The sequence below is a fragment of the Nicotiana tomentosiformis genome, chromosome 2 (assembly GCF_000390325.3).
Source record: "Nicotiana tomentosiformis chromosome 2, ASM39032v3, whole genome shotgun sequence".
NCBI classification, from domain to species: Eukaryota; Viridiplantae; Streptophyta; class Magnoliopsida; order Solanales; family Solanaceae; genus Nicotiana; species Nicotiana tomentosiformis.
The window spans coordinates 29233021-29246594 of NC_090813.1; positions in this window are offsets into that span (position 1 = coordinate 29233021).

The following is a 13574-nucleotide window of genomic DNA, read 5'->3' on the forward strand; positions in this document are numbered from 1 at the left end:
CTCCAGAACAATGTAGTAATACATATCAAATAAGTTTAAGAACAAAGAAAATATCAATTCTAATGATTCGATATAAACTCTCGTATTATATCGATTGCAGGTTGTAATATTGATGAATTCTTGAGTCTTCTTGCCTTGGTTGGTTCTTCAATCTCACGTAGGTCAAAAGTACCTTCAAAATTATATTTTTGGTGTATTTATACCGTGTAGAAACAAACCCAGATCAAACTACCCTTTCCTAGCCGAACTTGGAAATCACTCTGACGATTTTGCACAGCTGCGCCGCATGCCGCGCTGCCCCATGCGGCGCTCTAGTGAGGAAATCCAGAGAGCTTGCACTTTGCTTGTCATACCACTTTTGCACTGTCGCGCCGCGCCTCACGGCGCCCCATGCGGCGCGATAGTGACTTTTTCTCAGAGTAAATTCGTTTGTTCACATTTTGATATCCGGACTTGGTCCTCGACCCTCGAACTTGATCCTGACTTAATTTCTTGGGCTTCTACTCAAACTTCAAATCTCCAACTTGTTCGATTTCGCTCCAAATTACCTAAATAGCTCAGAATTATTTTCTACAAGGCATAAAACACGTAATAAGTATAATTCAATATTATTTAAGCTCAAATACACGTAAAATATAGTAATTAGAGTGACTATGGCCAAAACACGAGTTTCTAATCTACCATCAACACCCCACAGATAGACCATTGCTCGTCCTCGAGCAATCAAACTGCACTTCACCTAGGGGGGACCTTTTCATTAAACAACATCCCTAACATATCATGCCAAGAATATTTAAAATCGACTAAGCACCCTATCATAACATCCTAACCTCAAGACTCGACTCAAAAGCACCACGTATTTTTCACAACCTGTTCACTTACTCTAACACAAAGGTCAAAGACTTTACCTTACCTTCACAGGTCATGTGCCCTCACACAAACAATAGAGAGTAGTTCCATACACAATAAAATTCAAAAACAAATAGTAACTCAAGATAGACAGAATTCAATCACTCTCAGAAATAAAATTCATGCACCATAGAGAATGTACCATAAGCTTGTCCGTAGTGTAATACTCTACTAATTGAGCTCATTCAGTCAAAGATCAAGTAGAACTTTATTTGGTTGTAATGTAGGTTGCAGGATGGATATGATACATATGGATATAGTGGCTACACCTCCCTCAGCACTATAATACTTACAATTTCACAAATTAAACCTCACACTGATGTTGAACCAAACCCTAATCTTTACATCATATTAACATCAAGCTCATAATTTCTTTAAGCACAGACAAAGCAAGATTTACCACTAGCAAAGAATAATTTTTTTTTATAATATATACAAATACCAACATTTTTTTTCTTTTCTAGATTCTGATTTTCTCTTCTTTTTTTTCTCAATTCCCTACAAGTGTCTCTCACAACAATGCACCTTTCTCCTTTTCTATAGTTTCACTCAAAACCTAACCATACCTCCTTGTAGCTTTTAACAAGCTCATACCAAATTCAAGTGCTCAAGAGAGGTCAACGGTTCAAATAGATAGTCGATTCAAACAAAGAGGCTAGGATTGTAGTATGGTTGCAAAACAAATAGGATTACATGCTCAAAAGGGGTTAACTAAGATGCACAACAATTAGGCGGGTCACATACATATAATTTACTCAACAATGAAATGCCTATATCACTTCCTAGACTGAACAAAACTACTATTTCGCTTTGCAAACACACGAGGTAAGTTCTAAACATCACTGAAATGCACAGAATATCAACAAAAACCTCACTTACACATTGGCACATAACTCACTAAGGATCGGATCTTTCCCGACTCTCTAGTCAAAGCAGTTAAGTAGAGTTACGATCAAGCAATTTAAGGCACTTATCTAAGAGTCAAGAACTGAGCCTAGACGTCACGAATAAGGTACTCACCACTCTCAAGGCATATGCAAGTCAAGGGAAATTGCTTCAAATTAGCACTATGACTCAAGATTCTTTATTCCTATAAAACAAAAATCTAACTATACCCGATTCAAGTAAAACCCTTGAAAAAGAACCGCGACACAAAGAAAAACCAAAGGAGAATTACTACACTACCTAAGAAAGTAAAATAAAATAGAATAAAATAAAACAAAAGACATATTTTTCGATTTTTAATTTTTTCTTCTTCGTATTTTTCTCGTTCGACTTCAAATCCCTCAAGAAACCAGTAGACGAAATCCATCGTCGGTAAGAGTCGAAACTAAACAATTAATTACTAGCTATTACAGGCCGATAGAAATCAGAGTTATGATTACAGACCATATTTTCTAAGAAAGCAAGAAACAAATCAAACAAAACCAACTGGCAAATAGAAAACAAGTACAAATACAATCAAATAAAAGCACCCCACACTTAAGAAATTGTATTGTCCCTAATGCAAAATAGTAAAACAAGAGTTAAAAGGTAACTCCCTGAGGCTCGTGGCCTACTCCTCATCAACACCCTCAAAGGTGCGCATGTACTCTTCATCATCAGAGGGAACATAGTTTGCGTCCTCATCTGGTGGCATCTGTACTCCAGTGGCTAAGCCCAACCACTGATGTGTGACCGCAAAGAGGGGATGGTCCTCCTGCAGCTCTGCCAAGTCAACCTTCCCCCGAGCAGCGCGAATGCGCATATCAGCAAATAGCAGCTGCAATGTCTCCTCAACACGAACAAATCTCTGATCTACAGGAACAACAACAACGCGGGGGGGGGGAGGGGGGTCTGTCACAGCTGTGACATCAAAAATTTTAAGAGGCCGCAAAACTGGAATCTCCCTATCATAATGGAACTCCTCCTCCACATGGTGGGTCCTCAGAAGCCGCGTGATCATACTCGGGAAATATAGGTGGTGGGCCCCAAGTGGTCGTACTCGAGACATGTGCTCAAGCATAATCTTACCCAGATCAAACTTCATCCGAGTCAAAATAGCATAAATGAGACACACCTTCAACTGGGAGACATCAGTGTCGTTCTGGGTAGGCATGATCTTTGCATTAATCAACTGGAGAATGACTCTAGCGGGACGCTGGAAATGGCACTTCTTCATGTCCTTGTGGAACTCATTAGTATATCGCGTCCATGTGGCAAGAGACCCCTCGCCACACAGCTGACGTCTATTATCAGGATAGGGGGGCTGACGTAGCAACCTCAAGAACAACTTATGTGAATGATCTGATTTATTACCCGGGAAGAGAATGGAATCATCTTGCCTCGCACCTCCACTTCATACAATGCATCTAAACTGGCCTTAGGTTGTCAGTTAACATAAAATTCCTTAACCATATTCACGTTTAATGACTCACCGAGACGGAACAAGATTTCAAAACCTATGTATCTAATGTTGTTGTAAATCCCCGCCACGACCCCAATTCCCTTCCGTAGGATGTCATGACGGTACCTAGTCTCTAAGACTAGGTAAGTCTAACAATAATGCGAAATAATTGAATATAACCTAAAACTCAAACCTCATCATCTGAAATAAATAAAAACTGCGATTCAAAATAGTTACAACTCCCAAAATCCGGTAGAAATAAGTCACAAGCTCTAAAGAGAAAAATACTAAATATCTCTATACATCAGAGTCTAATGAGGAATGAGGAAAACATAATAAAGATAGAGGGGGACTCCGAGGTCTGCAGACGCTGGCAGATGTACCTTGAAGTCTCTACGTATGGGCTAGCTCACTGGTACCTGGTCTGGTAAACAGTACCTGGATCTGCATAAAAGATGTACAAAATCGTAGTATGAGTACACCACAATGGTACCCAGTAAATGCCAAGCCTAACCTCACTAGAGCAGTGATGAGGTCAGGCCAGGGCCCTACTTGAAATAATAGGGAACAAGGCAGAAGATATAATAGTACAATAAAATAACTGAGAAGTGAACAATGAGAATTTACAGAAGATAACGACACGGAATTTACATAAGTCAAATATTTTGCACGATAAAGAATCAAAGAAGCGAAGCTTTTCCTAATAGTTCCATAGACTCTCGAAGATAAGTACAGATGTCTCTGTACCGGTCCCCGAGAATCTACTAAACCTTCTTGTGACTCATAACACCTACGAACCTAAAGCTCTGATACCAACTTGTCACGACCCCAATTCCCTTCCGTAGGATGTCGTGATGACACCTAGTCTCTAAGACTAGGTAAGCCTAAAAATAATGTAGAATAACTGAATATAAGCGGAAACTCAAACCTCATCATCTGAAATAAATAAAAACTGCAATTCAAAATAGTTACAACTCCCAAAACCCGGTAGGCATAAGTCACAAGCTCTAAAGAGAAAAATACTAAATATCTCTATACATCAGAGTCTAATGAGGAATGAGGAAAACAACATAATAAAGATAGAGGGAGACTCTGAGGTCTGCGGACGCTGGCAGATGTACCATGAAGTCTCCACATACGAGCTAGCTCATTGGTACATGGTCTGGTAAACAGTACATGGATCTGCACAAAAGATGTGCAGAAGCGTAATATGAGTACACCACAATGGTACCTAGTAAGTGCCAAGCCTAACCTCAGTAGAGTAGTGATGAGGTCAGATCAGGGCCCTACTGGATATAATAGGAAATAAGGCAGAAGATATAATAGTATAATGAAATGTGTGAGAAGTGAAAAATGAGAATTTACAGAAGATAACGACACGAGATTCAAGAAGACTACTACAACATATGAGGAAAGCAAGATTCTTACAAGTTAAGAAACAACAATAACAACAACAATACAACAAATAGAGGTAAACAACAAGGGCGCTGCCGAGGTACCGTCTCGTAGTCCCAAAAGTAAATACACAACAGGGGCGCTCCCGAGGTACCGCCTCGTAGTTCCAAAAGTAAATATACAACGGGGACGCTCCCGAGGTACCGCCTCATAGTCTGAAAAGTAAATATGCGACAGGGGTGCTCCCAAGGTACCTCTTCGTAGTCCGAAAAGTAAATATGCAACAGGGGCGCTCCCAAGGTACGACCTCATAGTACCAAAAGTAAATATGCAACACATAACCAATGTAACAATGAAATTACAGTAAGGAATCCTACAATTAAAGACTGAATACAAAATTAGGGAAGCAGGTAATTCAACTAAGCATATTACACAAATTGCAAGTAAGATATAAGACACGTAGACATGTGACATTAGGCTAAACATGACAACTACACATGCTAGAGTAACTCAATTAAGGAAATACGTCACGACCCAAAATCCACCTAGTCATGATGGCACCTAACCCAACCCACTAGGTAAGCCAGTTAACCACTAACCAATTCCAATAACAATTAATAAAGCAATTAAGTAAAGAAATATCTGAATCTGATACATTTCCCAAGGACTGGTAGTACAAATCATGAGCTTCTTAGAATAGAGTATACAAGGCTGGTATGAAGTAAATACATCATCTGTTTGAAAAGTACATAAACAGAGTTTTATGAATCTAAGGCTACCATGAATAAGAGGCAGAACAACCGGAACGCAGGTACATCTTCAAATCCAGCTCCCAACGAACACAGCAACATCAGCAGCCAACATCTGCACGCAAGGTGCAGAAGTGTAGTATGAGTACAACCGACCCCATGTACTCAATAAGTAACAAACCTAACATTAGGTTGAAAGTAGTGACGAGCTTGTACCAAGGTAGGGTCCACACCAATAGCCAACAACAGTCTATAACAACGTAAAGCAAATAATACAAGAAGTAACTCAGAGATAAAAATGCTCAGCAAAATCATGATTTCTGAAAATAGTTCTGCCTTTTAAGTACATCAGTGAAAACCCAAATCGTTTACGGAAGTTGCCAAAAATATGAGTAAGTTTGAAAATAGTAATTTTCCCAAAATCCTTTCAATGATAATTAAGATGTCTCATTTTCTTTCCAGATAACCAGTGTAAAACAAATGCATCACTATGCCCATATGTCAACATGTGTGAGAGATCATGAATGATGTGATACCGTACAACATGAGGAAAATACATCTCTATGCATATATGTCATGTGTGTATGTCAATACAATGTATCTCAGAGATGAACTCATGTACTCACACTCTCAGAGTACTCAATCTCACTTTCTCATACATTCCACTCATCATGCCCAATCACTCGGTACTGTAAATGGCCAATCCAACCCAGGGAAGATCCATCCCGGAATATACACATCAATTGATCATCAATCACTCAATACCGAGTAGGGCCAATCCAGCCTGTGGAGAAGATCCATCTCCAGGTATAAAATATTTCGGACAAGATCCATGTCCAGGGAAGATCCATCCCTCAATAATATCAACCGCGCTCATTGGGGGTGTGTGCAGACTCCGGAGGGGCTCCTTCAGCCCAAGCGCTATAAACCTGCTGCAGGCGGGCAGCCCCGATCCACATAATAATAATAATATATATAAATCCAACATGGCTTGCTACGGCATACAACCCGATCCCAAAAATATCCTCACAGTCAGGACCTCGGCCTCCCTCAGTCATCAATCTCTCTAGTCTCTCTCATGGGCTCACAATGTCATGAAAATACCCCAAAATGATGATATGATGTATCAATAAATAACAATAGAGACTGAGATATTATATGCAATGAAATAAATATGACTGAGTAAAAATTTTCAATTTAAAATAAATAATTTATAGCAATATGACTCTGTGGGTCCCAATAATACTGGCACATAGCCTCAACATGATTTTTAATATGATTCTCAGCTAAATTTCTTCAACATATAAAACTATATAGAAAATGCCAAGATTATTTGACTACAGAATTCCACGAAAACAATTACGTCACAATTTTTATGGTGCACGCCCACACGTCCGTCACCTAGCATGTGCGTCACCTTCAAACAATTCACATAATACGTATATTCAGGGTTCATACCCTCAGCTCCAAGATTAGAAGAGTTGCTTACCTCGAACAAGACAAATCCAAAGTTGAGCAAGCTAAACAATGCTCCAGAATTCTCATTCTGCACGTATCAACTTCTGAACTGCTCGAATCTAGCCACAATAAATTTGATTCAGTCCACACAATTATAGGAATTAATTCCATATCAAAATACTAATATTTTTCCACAAAATCCGAAATTACACTCCAAAAATCGCCCGTGGGGACCACGTCTCGAAATCTGACGAAACTCACAAAATCCGACAACCCATCCAATTACAAGTTCCACCATACTAATTTCACTCAATTCCGACCCCAAATCGATGTTCAAAACTCGAAAATTCATTTTATGAAATTATAGGAATTTCTTTCGATTTCTCTTGAAGATTCGATAATCTTACACCAAAAATGAAGATTAATTCATGAAATATAATCACAAAGGAGTCAAGAATACTTACCCCAAGTTGTGTGGAAAATTTCCTTTCCAAAATCGCCCAAACCGAGCTCCAAAATCCGAAAATGGGTGAAAATATCGAACCCTCGAACTTAAAGGGCTCACACCTGCGCACCCGTTTCTACGGAAAAATGTCGCACCTGCGCTGCCCGACTTCCTCACCATTTTCCGCTTCTGCGAATCCCTGCCCGCATTTGCGCAATCGCAAGTACGGAAATCCTATCGCACCTGCGACCTCTGCTGACACCCTCTAACTCCGCACCTGCGCTCAAGCTGCCACACCTGCGGCATCGCACCTGCGGCCAAGACCCTCACAGGTGCGATCACACCAGAAGCGCTACAGCTTCAAAAACCTCACAACTCCAATTTTTAATCGGTTAATCATCCGGAACTCGTCCGAAGCCCCCAGGACCTCAACCAAATACACCAACAAGTTCTAAAATATACCACGGACCTACTCGAGGCCTCAAATCACATCAAACAACATCAAAACGATGAATCATACCCCAATTCAAAATTTATGAACTTTGAACTTTCAAATTCTATATCTTGTGCCGAAACACATCAAATCAATCCGGAATGACTTCAAATTTTACACACAAGTCATAAATTACATAACGAAGCTATTCCAATTTTCAGAATCGTATTTTGACTCCGATATCAAAAAGTCAACCTCCCGGTCAAACTTCCCAAAAATTCAACTTTCACCATTTCAAGCATAATTCTACTTCGGACCTCCAAATAAGTTTTTGAATACTCTCCTAAGTCCAAAATTACCATACGGAGCTATTAGAATTATCAGAATTCAAATTCGAGGTCGTTTACACATAAATCAACATCCGATCGACTTTTCCAACTTAAGCTTTCCATTATGAAACTAAGTGGCTCAATTCATTCTGAAATCTCTCCGGACCCGAACTAAGTAATCCGATAGGTCATAATACAGCTATAAAGCACAATTAGAGTAGTAAATGGGGGAACAGAACTATAATACTCAAAACGACTGGCCGAATCGTTACAAAATAAAAGGAACTATTTTGCAAAAATCAGATTTCAACATTTAGCTCGAATACGCACTCGTCACCTCGCGTACACGGCCTTCACATATTGCAATTTACCATAACAGTACCAAAACCTAGTGGGAATTTCCCCCACACAAGGTTAGATAAGTCACTTACCTCAAATCTCGCTCAATCAATCAATAAGAATGCCTTTCCCTCGACTTTCCAACTCCGAACGGCTCGAATATAGCCAAAATAGTTACATACTACAAATATAACTACAAGAAACTAATTTAAATAATGAAACTACGACTTTAGCAAAAGAATTGAAAAATCGCTTCAAAATGTCGACCCGCACTCACATCTTGAAACCTGACCAAAATCACAAAATCCGCACACCCATTCGATAACGAGTCCAACCATACAAGAATTACTCCAATCCGACCTCATTTGCCCTTTCCAAACCCAAAATATTCGGTCTAAGAACTTTCACCATTGTCCCCCCTAAATTTTCTCAACCCAAATCCTTAATTAAATGAAGAAATTAATGATAGATTAATCAAAAATGAGTCAAGAATCCTTACCCAAATATTTTCTCTGATAATCCCTCAAAATTTTGCCTCAATCCGAGCTCTCTAGGTCCAAAAATGGAGAATGAAATCAAACCCTCGAACTTAGGCCTTTTCTGCCCAGTTAAACCGTATCTGCGGACCAAGAATCGCTTCTACGATACTGCACCTGTGACAAAACCATCGCAGGTGAGGAAAACACCCAAGTCCAGGTCTTCTGCTTCTGCGGAAAAGGTCCTGCATCTGCGAGATCGCTTTTGCGGGAATGCGACTGCACCTGCGACCACTAGCGCTTCTGCGCCTCTGCCATTACAGAAGCGAAGGCGCTTCTGCGAAAAATGTCCCGCTTCTGTGACCACTGCCGGGAAAGGCCAGCTCCGCATCTGCGACACAAAGCTCGCTTATGCGAGTCCGCACCTGTGACCAATCCCACCGCAGGTGCAATGACACCAGAACCAGCCCAGCATCAGCAATCCTCTAAGTCTAAAAAACGATCCGATGACAATCCGAATCACACCCGAGGCCCTTGGGACCCTGTACGAATATAACAACAAGTCCTAAAACATCATACGAACTTAGTCGAGCCTTCAAGTCACATCAACCAATGCGAAAAACACGAATTGCGTATCGATTCCAACCTAATGAACTTTAGAACTTCAAACTTCTACATCCGATGCCGAAACCTATCAAATCAAATCCGATTGACCTCAAATTTTGCACACTAGTCACAATTGACATTATAGACCTACTCCAACTTCCGGAATCAAAATTTGACCCCGATATCAAAAAGTCCACTCTCAGTCAAACTTTTCAAAAATCACCCAATTTTTCAACTTTCGCCAATTAATGCCGAAATGACCTACAGACCTCCAAATCAACAACTGGACACGCTCCTAAGACAAAAATCACCCTACGAAGCTATTGGGACCGCCGAAACTTCATTCCGGAGAAGTCTTCATACAAATTAAACTATGGTCAATTCCTACAACTTAAACTTCTATTTTAGGGACTATGTGTCCCATTTCACTCCGAAACCAAAAATCAAATATCCCCGCAAGTCACGTAACCACAGAATGAAATAGAGGGGGTAATAAATAGGGGGTTCAAGGCTAATTCTCTCAAAACAACCGGCCAGGTCGTTACAATCCCCGAGTATTTCCTTGCTAGCTTACCATCATCAATGCCAACTTTCGGGTTGGGACTCACCGCCGGAACAAAGTTGCGGTACCACATCCTAGCATGAGTTGGCACAGTTCAAATGCCATACTTGTAGCCTGGTACAACATCCGCATCAGGATCAATGCGCCCCTCTTCCTCCTCCACTGGGGCGGGGGAGGTGCCCTCCTACCTCCTTGACAGCTACTAGAGGCAGCTTCTGAGGTATCTGTGTTAGAACGTTTGCTAGGACGGCGAGACATTGTACCTGCACAAGACGAACAACATTAGCCACAACACTTAAAACAAAAAAGAAGACCAAACGGGGTAACTACCCCACACTTATGTAATTGGCATGTTCACAAGTACAATGTATATCGGGGACTCAGACTACCCCATTGAAAGCACACTACGAGTAATCAACAACCCACCCGATGACAAACATAACATTACAACAATATAACCACGGACTACACTAGTGTAAAAGACAAAATTAAGAAGCTAAACTAGTAATTATGAAAAGAAGCATAAGAAGTTAGTCTAATCCACTACTAACAAAATTAAGATACAATACAACACTATACAAGTACTTAGCATGAATCGGGCACCCCATTTAGCACCTAGCAACACATTAGTATGGGGTGGTCAACCAATTAGCACTCGGGGCTAACAAATTAAATTTACACACCATACAAACATGACCTCCCAACCCACACTTATCATCTAGCATCACATCCCACAAAGTACTTCCCTTCAAAATTTATAACACTACACAATTTTATGTCACTAAGGCATTTTAACAAACACATTGTGGGCATACCTTTCACCTTCTTATTTCAATTCAAAGAGGGTTAGAATCATCATACAACCACATCAAAAACACTACTCACCACAACCACAACATCACCACATCTTCACAATAGCACCAAGTGCACAAATGTTATACAAACTTCACTAATTTTCGGCCATTTGGGCACCCCCACCAAGTTTCAACACAAATTAATTCCAACACCATCAAAACACACCAAAAATCACCCATAAGCATAAGAACAATGAAAAACCCACAAGTTTATGCAAGAATTTCAGCCAAAATAGAAGAAAAATAGCTAAACGAGTAGCAAAAAAATAAAATACCTAGGGTTAGAAAACTTAAACTAAAGTTAACTAAAATTTACAATTAAATACTAAAAGAAGGAGAAGAAGAACTTACCTTGATTAGGGGTGAAGGCAGAGAGTTGGCGTGGAAGTAATTTGAAGAAAGAAGGAAAATGGGTGATTTGGGGGTGAGTTATAGAGGAAAGACTTGAGAGAGAGAGAGAGAGAGAGAGATATGAAGGAAGGGGGAGGAAAAACGGGTCTGTTTGTTTTTGCTTTCCAGATTTTTTTTTATTTTAAAAATATCAGCAGCGATTTTTGCATTGCCGCATCGCTAGGCGCGACGCCTCACGCGTTGCGGTAGTGGGGTTTTCCAGAGAGTCATTTCCTGATAGATTTTTCCCGTTTGGCCTAGCATGGCACCCCAAGCGGTGCCTCATGTAGCGCGGTAAGCTACTTTTCTCAGAGTCCCAAATTTTTTCACTTTTTAGCCTACGGGTCACACCCCAACTCTATTTTTTACTCATTTTGTGTTCGATTCATGCTCATACCTGTTCAAATAATTATCGAAACTCCTAAACTCTAATAATCCTAAACTACCATTATCTAACAAGTCTACAAAAGCAATAAAGAAAGTTAGAAGTAGTTCTGAGTTATAGTCGTTAGCTTGACTCCGCCACTTAGGCTCATTTGATCACGATGCTGGAGGATTGCTTGTGAAATCCTCCAACAAGGTACTGTTTCAACCTGTGCCCATTCACCTTAAAACTTTCATTCCCTTCTTCATCATGTATTTCAATGGTGCCGCCATACGGTGATACGTGTTTCACCACATATGGACATGTCCATCTTGATTTGAATTTTTCGGGGAACAACCTAAGTCTATTATTGTATAGTAAGACTTTGTCCCCTTCATGAAACTTCTTTGGCTTAATCAGACGTTCATTCCATCTATTTGTCTTCTACTTAAAGATTCGCACATTTTCATACGCGTCCTGTCTAAACTACTTCAATTTGTTCATCTGCGCCAACTTGTGTTCACTTGCAAGACTAAGATCAAGATTAAGCATCTTAATTGCCCAATAAGCTTTATGTTCTATCTCAACAAGTAGATGACACGATTTTTCATATACTAATTTGAATGGTGAAGTCCTTATGGTTGTTTTGAACGTAGTTTTGTGCGCCCATAGAGCTTCATCCAACTTTACAGACCAATCCTTACGAGAAGTACTAACCGTCTTTTCAAGAATTCATTTAACTTCACTGTTAGCCACTTTAACTTGCCCACTAGTTTGGGCATGGTACGAGGTTCCTATTTTGTGTGTGACCCCATACTTAGACAACAATATAGCGAACTGCTTGTTCACAAAGTGCAACCCATTGTCACTGATAATCACTCGAGGTGTCCCAAAGCGGGTAATGATGTTCTTCCGTAAGAACTCACACACCACCCGAGCATCATTGGTCCTAGTAGGGATTGCTTTGACCTATTTAGAGACGTAGTCAATGGCTACTAGGATATACTCATATGAATGAGACGATAGGAACGGGCCCATGAAATCAATTCCCCAAAAATAAAAAATTTCACATACCAGAATAAAGTTGAGAGGCATTTCATCTCGCTTGCTAATATTACCGGCCCTTTGACACTTGTCACATGCAGCAACATACACCCGTGCGTCTTTGTACAAAGTAGGACAAAGAAACCAGCTTCCATGACCTTTGCTGCGGTGCGATTTCCACCATAGTGTCCTCTAGTTGCTCCATCATAGCAGTGAGAAAGAATGCTTGCCATCTCTCCTTCAGGCACACACCTTCGAATCGCACCATCTGCACATAGTTTAAATAAGAAAGGGTCATTCCAAAAATAACTTTTTACCTCACCTATAAGCTTCTTCCTTTGATCACGAGAGAGGTCACGAGGCAACCATCCACTAGCCAAAAAGTATGCTACATCAGCATACCAAAGCGGCCTTTCGCAGACCGCATCAATGTAGAAAATCTGCTCATCAGGGAACTCTTCCCTTACATCAATTATTTCAAACGGAGGTCTCTCAAGTCGAGATAAATGATTGGTGACTTGATTTTCTGTTCCCTTCCTATCTTTGATCTCCAAGTCAAACTCTTTGAGCAACAACACCACCGTATCAGACGCGGCTTGGACTCCTTTTTACTCAACAGATATTTCAAGGCTGAGTGACCCGTGTGTACAATCACTTTGATCCCCACCAGGTATGATCTAAACTTGTCAAAAGCAAAGACCACAGCAAAGAACTCTTTCTCAGTATCGGCGTAGTTGACTTGAGAATCATTCAACATCCTGCTTGCATAGTAAATGGGCCTAAACATTTTATCTTTTCTTTGCCCCGGAACTGCCCCCACAACTATATCACTGGT